The following is a 19,442-nucleotide window of genomic DNA, read 5'->3' on the forward strand; positions in this document are numbered from 1 at the left end:
AATATTGTACCTAGTTATTTCATTATAGGTAGTTTCAACAGAAAATGTTATATATGTCTTATTGCACAATGCAAGAGGTAACACTGTAGAGTATTAGAACAAGCAGTGAATACCAAGGTCATTTAAGGTGAGTATTGAGCTCTATTCATTGATTAACATAAAATATCATTAAAGAGTGCTTATATTTCCCCCAGAAAATGAGTAACGTCTTGGACATTATGTATGTATGTATGTATGTATGTGTGTACCGTGATTACAGTATATTGTGCAGCCACTAATTTGGCTTGGGCTATATTCATTGGGCATCTGTGGAAATCTGATGATTCTCCACCATCGATGGCAGAGAAGACTGCAATGTTTTTACTTCCTACTGTCTGGGGAAGGGTGATTGAGTCCCACCCCCTTCTCTGATTGAGCCGCTGTTTTGGCCTACCCCATTCAGTCGCGTCCCTCTGCCAGTTGGCTCACTGCCCACAGTAGGAAAGCCCATTGTTTGGTGAAACAATTAATGGTTTCCCATTGATAATGCCATTGATGTAAGGCACAGATAATACCATCAATTGTAACCATCGATGGTGACCCTTTCTATGGGATGTGATGGATGTTGTCGACAATCATGTTGACATTGTTGTAATGTTGACATTTTTGGCATGTCAACATTGCCCACATCACCATTCATCATGATAACACTGATCAAATATAATTTATAATATCAACAAAATGTCCCTGGTGGTCTATTGGTGATTTACCTTGTACCCCAGTCCGGTGGCTTCATCAGTGTCTTCCGGGTATGTTGCCTATGTCAGGAAGACATTAAGAGGATCCTTCCCCTTTTCCTGCAGTGAGTATGACTAATCGTAATCCCCAAACCCTCCCCCTAGTGCCTATAGCTGGGGGCACACCTATATACAATCTTTGGGCTCCATCCCCCCGATATCTGGTAAACGGGCCGATGATTGTATAGGTGGGTATGCAGTACCATTACAGGAGCATTAGCCAATAAGCTGCTTGTAACGCTGCTGCAACAGTGGATTAATGTTTCTCCCGATCCCATAGAGTGATTGGGAGTTGGACACTATGCCAATATTCATGAAAATGGGCAATATTATCCAACTACGCACAATTCTAAGTTGCTTAATTGTCTCCCTGCACATGCATCCCACGTTGTGTGTGTACCAGGGGCGGAACACCCAGAGACAGCGGAGTCCATTGCCGCTGGGCTCCTGGCCCTGAAGGGGGCACGGCACCTGCAGCTGCTCTGTTGTGCCCCGTTCCGTTCACACATAATTCATTTCTGTAGTGCAGCAGCAGCTGCTAGAGGAGCAGCCGACGAACGAGTGAGCACAGCGCCTATCAGCATCAGTGGCGCTCGCGCCTCCTCCTCTCTGTGCTCTCTGCTACTGTGTGCTCTGGCCTGAGTCGCGGATGCCACCTGATATCCTACCGGGACCCAGAGTTGCTGCCCGCTAGGACACATAAGAGCAGCCCAGCCGCCAGGAGACAGTTCGCGGTGCGGGAAAGCGGGGCTGTCACAGTCAGGAGCGTGGACTCCTGAAAAGTACCCTACAGTATGTAAGTGCAAGCACCTTTGGGAGGGGGGGGGGGCATGTGAGGGTGAAAACACAGTGCTAGCAAATGATTTTTTTTTAAATCTATCTACAGTAATATTATTTATATATGTAATATATGCAATCATCTAAAAATGCAGAACACCAAATAAGACACAGTCACAGTGGCATATTTAGCAGTAGTGTGACAATGTCTTATTTGGAGTGCTGCTTTCTTAGATGATTGCTAGTATTTTGTTATAAACGGACGCCCAACTATTTTATCCCACTATTCACTTGCTGTTGGATTATTCATTGGAGTGCCTCACCTCTATCCACATATCCATTTCTCCATTGTGAAGGCTGTAAGTTTGATTAAGTGGCAGTGCTAGATCCACCTGTTGTCTGTCTATATATATATATATATATATATATATATATGTGTGTGTGTGTGTGTGTGTGTGTGTGTGTGTGTGTGTATATATATATACTGTATATAGAAATATATACATATATATTATATAATATATATATATATATATATATATATATATATATAAACAGAACACCAGCAATCTGGTGAGGATGGGACAGCTCTCTGCATATTTTTGTGTCTTCTGATGACAGTCTATATATGACCAAAAACGTTTGAGGATCTATGATTTCTTGTTGGACTGCAGTGGACAGTTAACTATATGCTGTCTGTCAAATAAAATTCTGGTGACGTCTAATCAAGAAAAAGTCTGGTGAGTGCTCCATTGTTTGTTTCCACAAGTGGATTCTCTGGAGAGGATTTGTGGATGACACCCCAGCTGTTGATTTGGCATCTATACGCGACCTAACTTTATATTTCTCTAACGTCCTAAGTGGATGCTGGGGACTCCGTAAGGACCATGGGGAATAGCGGCTCCGCAGGAGACTGGGCACATCTAAAGAAAGCTTTAGGACTATCTGGTGTGCACTGGCTCCTCCCCCCATGACCCTCCTCCAAGCCTCAGTTAGATCTTTGTGCCCGAACGAGAAGGGTGCACACTAGGGGCTCTCCTGAGCTTCTTAGTGAAAGTTTTAGTTTAGGTTTTTTATTTTCAGTGAGACCTGCTGGCAACAGGCTCACTGCATCGAGGGACTAAGGGGAGAAGAAGCGAACTCACCTGCGTGCAGAGTGGATTGGGCTTCTTAGGCTACTGGACATTAGCTCCAGAGGGACGATCACAGGCCCAGCCTGGATGGGTCCCAGAGCCGCGCCGCCGGCCCCCTTACAGAGCCAGAAGGCAGAAGAGGTCCGTAAAATCGGCGGCAGAAGACGTCCTGTCTTCAACAAGGTAGCGCACAGCACTGCAGCTGTGCGCCATTGCTCTCAGCACACTTCACACTCCGGTCACTGAGGGTGCAGGGCGCTGGGGGGGGCGCCCTGAGACGCAATAATAAACACCTTGGATGGCAAAAAATGCATCACATATAGCTCCTGGGCTATATGGATGCATTTAACCCCTGCCAAAATACATAAAAAAACGGGAGATAAGGCCGCCGATAAGGGGGCGGAGCCTATCTCCTCAGCACACTGGCGCCATTTTCCCTCACAACTCCGTTGGAGGGAAGCTCCCTGTCTCTCCCCTGCAGTCACTACACTACAGAAAGGGTTAAAAAAGAGAGGGGGGGCACTAATTACGCGCAGTATTAAAGATACAGCAGCTATAAGGGGAAAAACACTTATATAAGGTTATCCCTATATATATATATAGCGCTCTGGTGTGTGCTGGCAAAATCTCCCTCTGTCTCCCCAAAGGGCTAGTGGGGTCCTGTCCTCTATCAGAGCATTCCCTGTGTGTGTGCTGTATGTCGGTACATTTGTGTCGACATGTATGAGGAGAAAAATGATGTGGAGGCGGAGCAGATTGCCTGTAATAGTGATGTCACCCCCTAGGGGGTCGACACCTGAGTGGATGAACTGTTGGAAGGAATTACGTGACAGTGTCAGCTCTGTATAAAAGACAGTGGTTGACATGAGACAGCCGGCTACTCAGCTTGTGCCTGTCCAGACGTCTCATAGGCCGTCAGGGGCTCTAAAGCGCCCGTTACCTCAGATGGCAGATATAGACGCCGACACGGATACTGACTCCAGTGTCGACGGTGAAGAGACAAATGTGACTTCCAGTAGGGCCACACGTTACATGATTGAGGCAATGAAAAATGTTTTTACACATTTCTGATAATACGAGTACCACCAAAAAGGGGTATTATGTTCGGTGAGGAAAAACTACCTGTAGTTTTCCTGAATCTGAGAAATTAAATGAGGTGTGTGATGATGCGTGGTTTTCCCCCGATGATAACTGATATTTTCTAAAATGTTATTGGCATTATATCCTTTCCCGCCAGAGGTTAGGGTGCGTTGGGAAACACCCCCTAGGGTGGATAAAGCGCTCACACGCTTGTAAGGGCTCTACCCTCTCCTGAGATGGCCGCCCTTAAGGATCCTGCTGATAGAAAGCAGGAGGGTATCCTAAAATGTATTTACACACATACTGGTGTTATACTGCGACCAGCAATCGCCTCAGCCTGGATGTGCAGTGCTGGGTTGGCGTGGTCAGATTCCCTGACTGAAAATATTGATACCCTAGATAGGGACAGTATATTATTGCCTATAGAGCATTTAAAAGATGCATTTCTATATATGCGTGATGCACAGCGGAATATTTGCCGACTGGCATCAAGTCAAAGTGCGTTGTCCATTTCTACCAGTAGAGGGTTATGGACACGTCAGTGGTCAGGTGATGCGTATTCCAAACGGCATTTGGAAGTATTGCCTTATTAAAGGGAGGAGTTATTTGGGGTCGGTCTTTCAGACCTGGTGGCCACGGCAACAGCTGGGAAATCCACGTTTGTACCCCAGGTCGCCTCTCAACATGAGAAGACGCCGTATTATCAGGCGCAGTCTTTTCGTGGACAAGCGGGCAAAAGATTCCTCATTTCTGCCCCGTGACAGAGGGAGAGGAAAAAGGCTGCAGAAATCAGCCAGTTCCCAGGAACAGAAACCCTCTCCCGCCTCTGCCAAGCCCTCAGTATGACGCTGGGGCTTTACAAGCAGAATCAGGCACGGTGGGGGGCCCGTCTCAATGAATTTCAGCGCGCAGTGGGCTCACTCGCAAGTAGACCCCTGGATCCTTCAGGTGATATCTCAGGGGTACAAATTAGAATTCGAGACGTCTCCCCCTCGCCGTTTCCTAAAGTCGGCTTTACCGATGTCTCCTTCTGACAGGGAGACTGTTTTGGAAGCCATTCACAAGCTGTATTCCCAGCAGGTGATAACAAGGTACCCCTCCTGCAACAGGGAACGGGGTATTATTCCACACTGTTGTGGTACCGAAGCCGGACGGCTCGGTGAGACCGATTCTAAATCTAAAATCTTTGAACACTTACATACAGAGGTTCAAATTCAAGATTGAGTCACTCAGAGCAGTGATTGCGAACCTGGAAGAAGGGGACTACATGATGTCTCGGGACATCAAGGATACTTACCTTCATGTCAAAATTTACCCTTCTCATCAAGGGTACCTCAGGTTTATGGTACAGAACTGTCACTATCAGTTCAGACGCTGCCGTATGGATGGTCCACGGCACCCCGGGTCTTTACCAAGGTAATGGCCGAAATGATGATATTCCTTCGAAGGAAGGGAATTTTAGTTATCCTTTACTTGGACGATTCCCTGATAAGGGTAAGATCCAGGGAACAGTTGGAGGTCGGTGTAGCACTATTTCAGGTAGTGTTGCGGCAGCACGATTGGATTCTCAATATTCCAAAATCGCAGCTGGTTCCGACGACTTGTCTTCTGTTCCTAGGGATGATCCTGGACACAGTCCAGAAAAAGGCTTTTCTCCCAGAGGAAAAAGCCAGGGAGTTATCCGAGCTAGTCAGGAACCTCCTAAAACCGAGCCAAGTCTCAGTGCATCAATGCACAAGGGTTCTGGGTAAAATGGTGGCTTCCTAAGAAGCAATCCCATTCGGCAGATTCCACGCAAGAACTTTCCAGTGGGACCTGCTGGACAAATGGTCCGGGTCGCATCTTCAGATGCATCAGCGGATAACCCTGTCACCAAGGACAAGGGTGTCCCTCCTGTGGTGGTTGCAGAGTGCTCATCTTCTAGAGGGCCGCAGATTCGGCATTCAGGACTGGGTCCTGGTGACCACGGATGCCAGCCTGCGAGGCTGGGGAGCAGTCACACAGGGAAGGAATATCCAGGGCTTATGGTCAAGTCTGGAGACATCACTTCACATAAATATCCTGAAGCTAAGGGCCATTTACAATGCTCTAAGCTTAGCAAGTCCTCTGCTTCAAGGTCAGCCGGTGTTGATCCAGTTGGACAACATCACGGCAGTCACCCACGTAAACAGACAGGGTGGCACAAGAAGCAGGAGGGCAATGGCAGAAGCTGCAAGGATTCTTCGCTGGGCGGAAAATCATGTGATAGCACTGTCAGCAGTATTCATTCCGGGAGTGGACAACTGGGAAGCAGACTTCCTCAGCACGACCTCCACCCGGGAGAGTGGGGACTTCACCCAGAAGTCTTCCACATGATTATAAACCGTTGGGAAAAACTCGACAGGTATTGCGCCAGGTCAAGGGACCCTCAGGCAATACCTGTAGACGTTCTGGTAACACCGTGGGTGTACCAGTCAGTGTATGTGTTCCCTCCTCTGCCTCTCATACCCAAGGTACTGAGATTGATAAGATGGAGAGGAGTAAGCACTATATTCGTGGCTCCGGATTGGCCAAGAAGGACTTGGTAACCGGAACTTCAAGAGATGCTCACGGAGGATCCGTGGCCTCTACCTCTAAGAAGGGACCTGCTCCAGCAAGGACCCTGTCTGTTCCAAGACTTACCACGGCTGCGTTTGACGGCATGGCGGTTGAACGCCGGATCCTGAAAAGGCATTCCGGATGAAGTCATCCCTATCCTGATCAAAGCCAGGAAGGATGTAACCGCAAAACATTATCACCGCATTTGGCGAAAATATGTTGCGTGGTGCGAGGCCAGTAAGGCCCGACGGAGGAAATTCAACTGGGTCGTTTCCTACATTTCCTGCAAACAGGAGTGTCTATGGGCCTGAAATTGGGGTCCATTAAGGTTAAAATTTCGGCCCTGTCAATTTTCTTCCAAAAAGAACTAGCTTCAGTCCCTGAAGTTCAGACGTTTGTAAAAGGGGTACTGCATATACAGCCTTCTTTTGTGCCTTCAGTGGCACTTTGGGATCTAAATGTAGTTTTTGGGTTCCAAAAGTCACATTGGTTTGAACCACTTAAATCTGTGGAGTTAAAATATCTCACATGGAAAGTGGTCATGCTGTTGGCCCTGGCCTGGGCCAGGCGCGTGTCAGAATTGGCGGCTTTATCCTGTAAAAGCCCTTATCTGATTTTCCATTCAGACAGGACGGAATTGAGGACTCGTCCTCAGTTTCTCCCTAAGGTGGTTTCAGCGTTTCACCTGAGCCAACCTATTGTGGTGCCTGCGGCTACTAGGGACTTGGAGGACTCCAAGTTGCTAGACGTTGTCAGGGCCCTGAAAATATATGTTTCCAGGACGGCTGGAGTCAGGAAAACTGACTCGCTGTTTATCCTGTATGCACCCAACAAGCTGGGTGCTCCTGCTTCTAAGCAGACTATTGCTCGTTGGATTTGTAGTACAATTCAGCTTGCACATTCGGTGGCAGGCCTGCCACAGCCAAAAATCTGTAAATGCCCACTCCACAAGGAAGGTGGGCTCATCTTGGGCGGCTGCCCGAGGGGTCTCGGCTTTACAACTTTGCCGAGCAGCTACTTGGTCAGGAGCAAATACGTTTGTAAAATTCTACAAAATTGATACCCTGGCTGAGGAGGACCTGGAGTTCTCTCATTTGGTGCTGCAGAGTCATCCGCACTCTCCCGCCCGTTTGGGAGCTTTGGTATAATCCCCATGGTCCTTACGGAGTCCCCAGCATCCACTTAGGACGTTAGAGAAAATAAGAATTTACTTACCGATAATTCTATTTCTCGTAGTCCGTAGTGGATGCTGGGCGCCCATCCCAAGTGCGGATTGTCTGCAATACTGGTACATAGTTATTGTTACCAAAAAATCGGGTTATTGCTGTAGTGAGCCATCTTTTCTAGAGGCTCCTCTGTTATCATGCTGTTAACTGGGTTCAGATCACAAGTTGTACGGTGTGATTGGTGTGGCTGGTATGAGTCTTACCCGGGATTCAAGATCCTTCCTTATTGTGTACGCTCGTCCGGGCACAGTATCCTAACTGAGGGTTGGAGGAGGGTCATGGGGGGAGGAGCCAGTGCACACCAGATAGTCCTAAAGCTTTCTTTAGACGTGCCCAGTCTCCTGCGGAGCCGCTATTCCCCATGGTCCTTACGGAGTCCCCAGCATCCACTACGGACTACGAGAAATAGAATTATCGGTAAGTAAATTCTTATTTTATATATATATATATATATATATGTATAAAATCAGATGTAGATATGACCAGAACTCCAATTTCTAAGAAAAATAGTACCTGGGTGCCCTTACACGGCACTACAAGGACCAGCACACAGCAACAGATGACGGGCGGTACTCCAAGGCTTTGACGTTTCAGGTGCGCTTTATTTGTACCTTTCATCAGGAAACGTTGACTAACATAGCTTGGAGAGCTGTTTGATTTATTTCAAAGCCTTGGAGTGCCGCCGTCATCTGTTGCTATATACATATATATACAGTGGTCGAAGTGGGGCGGTATGGTATACCGCTACTTCTTCCACTGACCCGGAAATGAAAATGTGCAGCAGTAGGCGAGGGAAGTGGCCATCCTGCTGCACATTGTGCTCCTGTCTCGGCGGCCAGCGGCTGTGTAGAGCGCTGTAGTAGCTCACAGCCGCCCACCGCCGCCAGCCCGGCTCCCACATGACACTCCATGGCTCAAAGCCGCCCAGCCGCCCGCCGCCAGCCCGCCCCCCTGACAGCGCAGCTGCCCAGCTCAGTCTGGAACTGATGGAGGAGAGTGTCAGTGTGGGGACATGTGTGTGTGTGACTGTGAGTATGTAGATATGTGGCTATGTGTGTATAAGTGGTATAGTGTGTGTGTGTGTGTGTGTGTGTGTGTATATGGCTGTGTGTAAATGTGGCTGGGTGTGTATTTTTATATATGTAAGTGTGTGTATGCGTGTATATGTGGTTTTGTGTGTATACCTCAACTGGGCAGAGTGGGGGGGCAATATGATCTTTTTCGCCTCCGGGCGTCTGGTATTAACTTACGCCCCTGGTGTGTACAGTACATGGGACCTTTCATAACTGCTTTTCTACCATGGCCTTGCATAAATCATCATTCCCAGTTACATTCTCAGTGAGGTTCCCCTCTCTGCTTAGTGGAGCCCAGGGTCCTTCTTGCTATTTTTACAGGAGTTCCTTTTTAAAATCAAGACCATGGCAGAATAATAGTGAATTGTAATAAATATTTACGCAGAGTTAATGGCCACATATACTATAGCAGTGAAGTTTGTTGAGTAAATATGTGGGAATAATCCATTCCTTAGCGCAGCAGTTTTCTTCTTCTGTTCTTTGCAAAATAGTTGTATGAAGTAGTGAAACGAGTGGAGAAGTTACTTATAGTAATCAATCAGCTTACAGGTAATATTGATCAAATATTCTAGAAATGATAGATACAAGCTGATTGGTTACTAGGGGCAAATTCTCCACCGGTCCATTTTTCCACGTTTCACTGCTTGATACATCAATCCATTAAAGTTTTGGTGAGTAAAGTTATAAGTGTTGCCTTAGACAATCATTCTGTCTTCGAGAGCTAAAATCACTTGACGACTTTCTTGCGCTTGGGATTTTTTGTTGTGTATATGGACAAATAAATGTTTGTGTGTCATAAGACAGATATGGTGGATACAGAGGTTAATTAATTTTGGTTTCTGAAGTGAACATGTCTGTTGCTAGTTATTAATTTCTATTGTGCTTTGGGATTCTTTTTTAATTACGGTACTCAGCCATGGAAAGCTATCGTGAAATCCGTTTGGTGTCTCTCCATGTAAGCTCATGTGATTCTCTAGTGAAGCCAGCTTTCATTTGTAGTGTTGTATTAATAATGTGCACAATACTGTGATTCCAATAAGGCCAGAACTAGCATAGTGCGTGTGTTTTTTATTAAATTATATACAGTATGTCCATCTCTTGCATAGATATCTACAGTAGTAGGCTAACATGTTGATATCATCCATAATACTGATGTGTGCTATCCCAATGTTTACATACTACTACTTGATTCCTTTTCTTAATATTCAATGTTTACATACTACTACTTGATTCCTTTTCTTAATATTCCTGTAATTTAGTTTGTACATGTAGTTGATCTACCTTACACCTCAGACCACAATAAAATGTCCTGAGGATTGTTTATGTGTAATAATGTTTGGCTAGGTGGCCCTTGGAAAAGTAATACATAGTTAACTAAATCTGGCATAATATTTTAAACCCCCATTTTTTAAGTATGTAAGTTTATTGTGTAGGATATGTTCATTACTCAAAGACCTGGAAAATAAGTCATGCCATCAGGTTACAGCTTATGCAGCAGATTAGGAAGGGAGCTACATTGGGATTTATTGACTGTTTACAGTCTTGCAAAAGCAATGAATCGTATACCTTTCAGTCCTCGGAATGGATTGGTCAGATGGACTTTTTAATTGGTTTAGTAGGATATGGGTGTATCCAATTAGAAGAGATAATTTTTGGACGATTAAATACGGGCTGATATCCCGATTTCTTACCGATGGTTATTATTGCAGTATACAATTAGAGGCCATTTTTGTCGGCCCGTGATAGTGCGTTAACACATAGTATCCTGGATAAGTTCCCAATACCATGTGTTATCGCTGCTCTGTCGGCTGCTTATTGCCGGCACCGGGGGGGGGGGGGGGGGGGGGGGGAGAGGGTGCTGGCATCAAGGGGAGGAAGGTGCCACATTGGGGCTAATTGCATAGCTCTTGGTGAACCTATAAGCAGCGCTAAATTATTGCTATTAATAGGATACCCCCCTAAATGTATAAAAATAGTTAACTTCTATTTTCTGATTTTTTTTTCCACTACTGGTCTCAATGATTACCAATAAGGAATATACCTGTAACGTGCATGACATTGACAAGTAATGAGTGATACTGCTGCTAACTCTTTTTAAGAGTAATATCCAACAATGGTATAGAATAATAGCATTTTCTAGATAATTTTAATCATTACTGTATGTATCTCTCACCAGTATTGTCTATATCAGATTTTCCCAAACTGTGTGCCGTGGCTCCCTGGTGGCGTAACTACTGCCCCCGCAGCCCTCGCGGTGGCTTGGGGGCGAGGGGCTGCGGGGGCGCCGCCACTGATTTAGAGCAGATTGACATGCGGACGAACGTCCGCATGTCAATCTGTTGTCACTAGCCCCCCGCTGTGAAGTAGGGACACGGAGGGCACAGCGTGCGCCTCTCCTGTGTCCCTCTGAGTCTCCGGCGTGTCGGGGGCGTGTCCTATTAAAAGGGGGCGTGGCTTCGCGGAGGACCCGCGCTCGCGGGCCACGCCCCCGTTTCGTCACTGAGGGGGCATGCCCAGCGCTCTGTGAGCTGCTGGCATGCCCTCTCTCCCACTGTCTGCACTGAATAGACGCTGTATGCATGCGCACAGCGTCTATTCACTACTGCTAGAGCAGTGACTGTAGGAGCCTCCCAACTGCCCCCCCCATCGCGGGACACTGCGGGAGGTATGCATATATGGCACTGGGGGGGCACTTAGGGGGCATATATGGAACAGGGGGGGGGCACTGAGGGGGCATATATGGCCTGAGGGGGCATATATGGCACTGGGGTGGCACTGAGGGGCATATATGGCGCTGAGGGGGCATATATGGCACTGGGGGCACTGAGGGGGCATATATGGCACTGGGGGGGCACAGAGGGGTCATATATGGCACTGAGGGGGCATATATGGCACTGCGGGGGGCACTGAGGGGGCATATATGGCACTGGGGGGCACTGAGGGCATATATGGCACTGGGGGGCACTGAGGGGGCATAGATGGCACTGAGGGGGCATATATGGCACTGGGGAGGCACTGAGGGGGCATATATGGCACTGAGGGGGCATATATGGCACTGGTGGGGCACTGAGGGGGCATATATGGCACTGGGGGGGCACTGAGGGGGCATATATGGCACTGGGGGGTACTGAGGGGGCATATATGGCACTGGGGGGCACTGAGGGGGCATATATGGCACTAGGGGGGCACTGAGGGGGCATATATGGCACCGGGGGGGGCACTGAGGGGGCATATATGGCACTGTATGTGTACCTGGCACATGGGGGGCTATATTTGGCACTGGGGGCACGTGAGCACCTGGCATTGTGGGGGAATATCTGGCACTGGGGGGAGAGGCTATATTTGGCACTGGGGGCATGTGAGTACCTGGCACCGTGGGGGAATATCTGGCACTGAGGACATATGTGGCACTGGGAGCACAGCCCTAGCAACAAGCACTACCCCCTAGCAATGAGCATGACACCCAGTGCATGAGACCCCTGGCAACGAGCATGACACCGAGTGCATGAAACACCTGGCAACGAGCATGACACCCTGAGCATGAAAACCCCTGGCACCGTGCATGGAACCAAGAGCATGAAACCCCTGGCAACGAGCAGGTAATTTAAAAGTAATTAGAAGCCTTAATGTAGGACTTAATGTGTAATGGACATTACGGTGTGTGGCATAATGTATCACGGACATTGCGGTGTGTGTCAGAATGTGTCACAGGCATTACGGTGTGTGGCAAACTATATCACGGGCATTGTGGTATGTGGTATAATGTCTCAGGGGCATTGCAGTGTGGCATAGGGTATAACGGGCATTGCGGTATGTGTCACAGGCATTACGGTGTATGGTATACTAGATCACGGGCATTGTGGTATGTGGTATAATGTCTCAGGGTCATTGCAGTGTGTGGCATAATGTATAATGGGCATTGCGGTGTGTGGCATAATGTGTCAGGCATTACGGTGTCTGTATACTATATCACAGGCATTGTGGTATGTGGTATAATGTCTCAGGTTCATTGCAGTGTGGCATAATGTATAACGGGCATTGCGGTGTGTGTCATAATGTATCACGGACATTGCGGTGTGTGGTATACTATATCATGGGCATTGTGGTATGTGGTATAATGTCTCAGGTTCATTGCAGTGTGTGTCATAATGTATCACGGACATTGCGGTGTGTGTCATAATGTATCACGGACATTGCGGTGTGTGGTATACTATATCATGGGCATTGTGGTATGTGCTATAATGTATCAGGGGCATTGCAGTGTGTAGCATAATGTATAACGGGCATTGCGATTCCTGTCATAATGTGTCACAGACATTACGGTGTGTGGCATAATGTGTCGGGGGCATTACGGTGTGTGCATATTGTGTCATGTGCATTATTGTGTGTGGCATAATGTCTGAGGGCCTTTGCAGTATGTGGCATAATGTATACTGGGCATTACTATAAGGAGGAAAAATGACAAATAATGGAAGGGGCATGAATCAGGATTATTTTTCTTTCCTGTGGTGGCTAACGTCTGGGCGTGCAGGTTGCAAAACTGGGGTATAAGGTAGTCTATTCCTGCAATGCCACGCCTCTTTATGCGAAGCCGCGCCCATTTAAACAAAACCACCCCCCTTTTTGGCGCCGCGCGCCTTCGGCGCACACATGTTTGTCCCTTTCCTAGTGCCAATTATGGGGGGGGGGGGGGGCGCCGAAGAGTTTTTTGGCTTGGGGGAGAAAAATTTCTAGTTACGCCACTGTCCCTGGGGTGCCTCGGGACACTTGCAGGGGTTCCCTGGGTTGGTGGTCCAGGACCAATTCAAATTATTCATTGTCAATATAATATGCAAAACCAGTACTGGTGGCTGCCAATCATAAAATTTGTGACCAAACAGAAGCAAATATTGTCCCTCACCACACAACTGACCCTAAGGACGACATATAAACGCGATCTACTTAATGTAATATTTCTTTCTAAATTTCTCAATAAGAAATTTTTGGCCTAGGGGTGCCGTGAAAAAAATTCTGATATTCTAGGGCGCCGTGACTCAAAAAAGTTTGGAAACCACTGGTCTATATAATGCTGCAACAGGCTTATGAACAGCTGTTAAATACTTGTGTGATAGGAACACAGAAACTGCATGGATCTCTTAGAGGGGGATACTGTATACATACATACATTAAATGCTACATTTCTTTAGCGAAAAATGCTTGTGTTTTGTAGCCTGCAACCTTCTTTTAATTAAAGCAGCTCAGTCACTGGCAGCCAGGCATTGGTTGTATTTATTTATAGACCTAATCCAGTGGCTCCTGATATTTGTGAAGTGTTTGTTTATACTGTTTCTTTAAACTGTTTCTTTATAAACAAGGGTACTATGTAAATAGTAACATTTACATAGTACCCTTGTTTCTAAAGAAACAGTTTTGTTATTTCAAAAGAGATAATTGTTTTGTCTTGTTTAGTTTATTTATTTTTGAACATTGTATCCCAACTGAAGTTTGCACTGCAGGCACAGAGGTTTGTACTACTGCTCTGTGCATATAATCTAATAGTATAACTACTGTATGAATAAATTACAGCAGTGGTTCCTGAGAGGGACCACACCGTTGGTTTAGAGCAGTGGTTCTCAAACTCGGTCCTCAGGACCCCACACAGTGCATGTTTTGCAGGTAACCTAGCAAGTGCACAGGTGTATTCATTATTCACTGACACATTTTAAAAGATCCACAGGTGGAGCAAATGATTTCACTTGTGATTCTGTGAAGAGACCTGCAAAACATGCACTGTGTGGGGTCCTGAGGACCGAGTTTGAGAACCTGTGGTTTAGAGGATTTGGTGCTCAGTGGAATTTTAATTGTTAAATTAAGCAGGTTTATGGAAAAGGATGCAGTGGCCCAAAAGCGTTTATGAACTACCACCAATTATTGTTATCCCAATCAGAATGAAAAATGTTCATATCATGGGATGATGTAATAAAAAATACCTTCATCAGAACACAGTCCTCAGTTAGCTCGGTGATAATAGGTTTGAATGTCTAATGTATAAATATAGGAGTCTATTCTCAGAAAGCATTGAAGCATGGCTGTGCTCTCCACCTTCTTTATTCCACTTTCCCCATTGTTTCCTCCTCTAAACAGACACGGGGCAGGGCAGCGTTGGAGGTGAATATCTGGCATGCAGCTGCAGGGTAGTAACCCCTAGCAATCAATGAGACAGTTTGTCTACATAAGCAATAAGATGCTGTTGCCAGGGTTTGGAAGATTAGCTGCAGAAGACTTTCCATGATTGCCCTGTATTTACTAGTGATCGGTGTACAAACCCATGAATTGTCTTCTATTAAGGCTTTGAGCACTCGTCTGTGTATCTTCCATAAATGTATTCTCGTCTCTAGTCTTCCTTTAGGCCTCTGAAATATGATTTTTTTTTTCCTTTCATTAGTTTTGGTACTTATAAAAATGAAACAATTGAAATAATAGCTTAGTTTTCCTTTATATGGTATTGCTTCAATTACCATTACAATACACAAACCATGAATACAATTCTATGTTCTGCTTTTCATTGAAGGGTATAAATCTCAGCAATGACTAATATCTGCTAATAAATCAGCACTAGGGGATATTTCACTAAAATGGACTGAAAACATTGTTAGAAATGTACAGTTCCAAATTTTGCACAATTACTATTACACAGCTGTATCTTTTAAACAGAAACTAAAACAAATCAACACCGTGTAAGGCGTACACAGAAATAAAATACTTGCTGTTCCTACTAATCTTGGAACATTCACATAATAGCCTTCCTGGAGGCAGCTGAATGGCAGTTAAGTGTAATTTCTGTCTCTCCCTCTCCAAGCATAATGAACATCCCTGATTGAATGAAATCTGAAGGAAAATTAATTTGCAGTGCACCAGTACAGCAAAGCTGTGAGCTTCTACTCCGAACAGCATGACACAGACACTACATCCAAATCCACAGACAAAATCACTCTGCACTGTCTGTCTTCTTCACCCCACACAGATGCAGCATTTCTGGGTGGTAAACAGTTATTAGCATGTTGGGGGGAAAGAATATCAAAGGCAAGAAATGAACAGACAGAGCTAATTGCTGCTAAGAAATGCACAGTGTGATTTAGAGCCAGTGTCATACAGGTGGAGGATTATAGGATTTAGCAAGGAGGAGACCACCCCATTAACCATGTAAATGTTCATTCAGAAGCCATGTGTATCCTCTGGACTCTATGAAGAATATATATATATATATATATATATATACATATATATATATATATATATATATACATATATATATTTTGTATATAGATAGTGTTGAAGACTGCAGGTGAACAACAACAAAAAAAGGTGTAGAAAGGGATAGTGATTATATACATCTGCATACCAGATAATAATGAAAAATATGCTCATCTGTCAATTTTCTGAATCTTTCATCATCTAAATAGTGATAGTCAATCCACAGCCAATGCTCAATGTAGATGTGTCCACATGAAGACATAATAATACATATATAGTAAAATACCATACTGTATATGATAAATGCACAAAAAATAGGCAAATTATTTAAAATGTATTCAAAAAGGCCTCATACCAGACTGGATGTTTCCTGTGCTCATCAACTGTAACTTTTTAGGCCTCCACATTAATCATGAGTAAACTCCATAGATGGCATAATAATAAAAGCAAAACAGTAATTCATAGTGTAGTATTTTCAAAATGAAATGTAATATCTAATGAATAAACAAAATATGTCTACAAACACGCTATGCTCTTCTCAGCTCATCTCCAGTGAATACCTGTTTCACCTTCACTGCATTTACTCTTGTTCCTTAATAGAGCAAAGTCAGCGGTGGAACTACCACCAATACATGTGTCCAGTGGTGCTAAGCCCCATATCTGCAGCACACCATGCAGCTGCATTAGCTAAGACTAATATACTCATAATAAAAGTAATGTGTGAATATGTGTGTGTGTGTGTGTGTGTGTGTGTGTGTGTGTGTGTGTGCGTGTGTATATATATATATATACATACACTATCCGGACTCTGGGTCAACACCACTTAGGTCGACATGCTAAAAGGTTGACCTGGGTTTTTCACATTCTTTTTCTTTCTTTTTTTTACTTTTTCATACTTTATGATCCATGTGGACTAAGATTGGGAGCGGTAGCTTGCATGATGAGGGAAGGGAGCCATGCGAGGGGACATGGTGCACTAATTGGGGTTCCCGGTCACTTTCCTATGGAAACGACACCATCTCATGTTGACCTAGGCACTGTCGACTTAATGGGTGTCGACCAATGGGTACCGACCTAGACACTGTCAACCCTGAGTATCACACCCATATATATATATAGAGAGAGAGAGGGGGGGGGGGGGTTACGCATTTACCTTGAACAAAGTTAATGTTATCTCCTACCATACTTCTTTTTTATTTTCTTTAGTCTTATCTCACTTCTTAATTCTGTCCTCTTGTCTTCAGTGCAGGGGGTTGGGGTTCAGGAACCTAGTAGCAGACCTCTGTCTATGGGAAGCAGCTGTCTGGACAGGTAGTAGTGACTGCAGCTTATGTGGCTGCGTCATTCACCATAATAACACTGCTCTCATGGGACTCTTCTAGGACCTATGCTGAAATAGTCAGCGACGCAGCCACATAGGCCAAGATCATCACTAGCTGGCCAGCCAATGTTGTAATAATGAATGACGCAGCCACATGCATTGCTACCTGAGTGCCAGCCAAATACCCTCCAATGGTGCCTGGGCCAGTCTGTCCCTGAGTTCCTACTAATTCATGCTGCTGAAGGTGTATTCTGTAGTCTTAGCTGAATGGATGTTTCTGTGTAATACATTGTGAGAGCAGAGTATTAGATGGTGGAATGTTTATATCAGATAGTCTATAAACAGATTGCTGTAAAGTAAATGATCCATATCTGGGTTGTGTTTCCTGAGTGAACACCGAAGCTTTTCCATTACCCTCCCTCCTCTTCTCACCCGCCCCAGGGTATGACTAACGACATCCTGTTGCTTTAGTGACTCTCTGTAAAATTCTTTTAATTTATTGATTGCAAATTTAAAGTTTTGGAGTGCAGTTGGCATGGTTGGTACTTGGGGTAGAAGCTGGGTTACGTAGTGCTATAGAATAAACCCATTCATAGGTCATTTAACCATTGTGGGCTCTATAACAAAATGTTGAACTCTCTCGGCAGTGCTCCACTGGAATGGGCATGTCTAGTGCTGCCAAGGTGTGTGCCTACTGCCACCAATCATTTTAATTTTATTTTTTGTTAATTATGATTTTCATGCAAGCACTGGTTCTTCACTTTCACTATACAGTACTGAAAGCGCAGCTCACCTTCAGTCAGTTGTCCATCCAACTGTCTGTCCTCTATACTTCTATACTTGATGTATCTTGAGTCCAGATCCTCCATCCTCACTAGTGCTCAGGGAATGCTGGGAGGTGTGACATAATTGCCTCTCCTAGCAGGCAGGTAACACTGGAGAGACAGCCACATGTGGGGAATGCTGGGAGGTATAACAACCCCCTACCACAGCAATCAGGGAACACTGCTCTGCAGCACTTAGTGACCAAATAGAAGGCCACACATGGGGAATGCTGGGAGGTAATACGTGACTATCCCTCCCAGCAGGCAGGGAAGACTGTTCTGCAACACTTGGTGAATGGAGAGATGGTCACATGTGGGGAATGCTGAGAGGTGTGACATGACTATCTCCCACCCAACCCTCCCCAGCAAGCGGAGAATGCTACACTTAAATCTGTCATCATAGATCTGACAGTCAGTCATGTAACTGCAGCCAATCCTTTTCACATGTGATTAAGTAATGTTTACATACTTTGTTCATGTTTCTGCATCCTACATGTCTATATGTTTGCATTGCTTTATCCTTTCCAGGGCCAGACTGCCCATCTGGCACTTCTGGCAAATGTCGGCTCTCTGGTTTGGCCCCCGCTGCCGCCGCCACCTGTGGTGCCCCGTTGCTTAGCAATATGGGGGCGTGCTATGAGTCCATGCCCCCTGACTCGAGGCACACCCCCATTTGCAGTGTCCATGCGCCACTTGCTGGTCGCGAATGCAGGTATGCTAGGGCCGGAGAGACCCCAGTCCATCCCTGATCCTATCTACGCTTATTGTAATTGTATTTTATTATCTGTATTTACAGTGTTACCTGTTTCCTCTATTGCACAATAAACTCCGTTTTTTATATCATCACATCTGATTGGGATTATTGAAAAATAGAGATAGTTATGCTGTCTGTCTGAATTTGGTTAAGAAACATCATAGTGAAGGCAGAACAACCTAATTATATGTTCCGCAAATACTGTTAACAGAGAGTAGTGTAAGAAATACAGTAAATGATCCAAGGTGTAAAATTCTTGGAGCTATAACTAACATTTAGGGCCAGAGACAACACAAGTTATAAATTACTTTAGGTGTCATAGACTATTTGGTGGAATGTAGCCATTGTATAGTTTAGATAATGTCAAACAGTAATGTTTTGTTAGCTAAGCATATTCTTTTCAAATTCCTGCTGTGAATTGATTTTCTCACAGAATTGTTTATTTAAAAGATAGTCAGATGTGATTTATTTTAAAGCATAAGTAAAGCCACTGTTGGACATTATTATATATCAAATACCCTGTATTACTGAGATGAATAATCTACATGTTTATATTAACTTAATCTGTCCACCATCCTCTCCCACTCCTTTGCACCATGCTGTTAGGTTACAAGGGCAGGCAGTGACTGACAGCTAGGCAGGAATGCAGCAGGAGGATTGATTGGTGG

At 45.2% G+C, this 19,442-nt stretch overlaps 1 protein-coding gene across 2 annotated transcripts in view; it reads left to right on the plus strand.

Annotated features, from left to right (window-relative positions):
- Positions 1–19,442, plus strand: part of CDKAL1 (CDK5 regulatory subunit associated protein 1 like 1) — a 1,663,077-nt gene that overhangs the window by 1,640,564 nt on the left and 3,071 nt on the right. The window lies entirely within an intron of this gene.

This window comes from Pseudophryne corroboree, chromosome 5 (genome assembly GCF_028390025.1).
Source record: "Pseudophryne corroboree isolate aPseCor3 chromosome 5, aPseCor3.hap2, whole genome shotgun sequence".
NCBI classification, from domain to species: Eukaryota; Metazoa; Chordata; class Amphibia; order Anura; family Myobatrachidae; genus Pseudophryne; species Pseudophryne corroboree.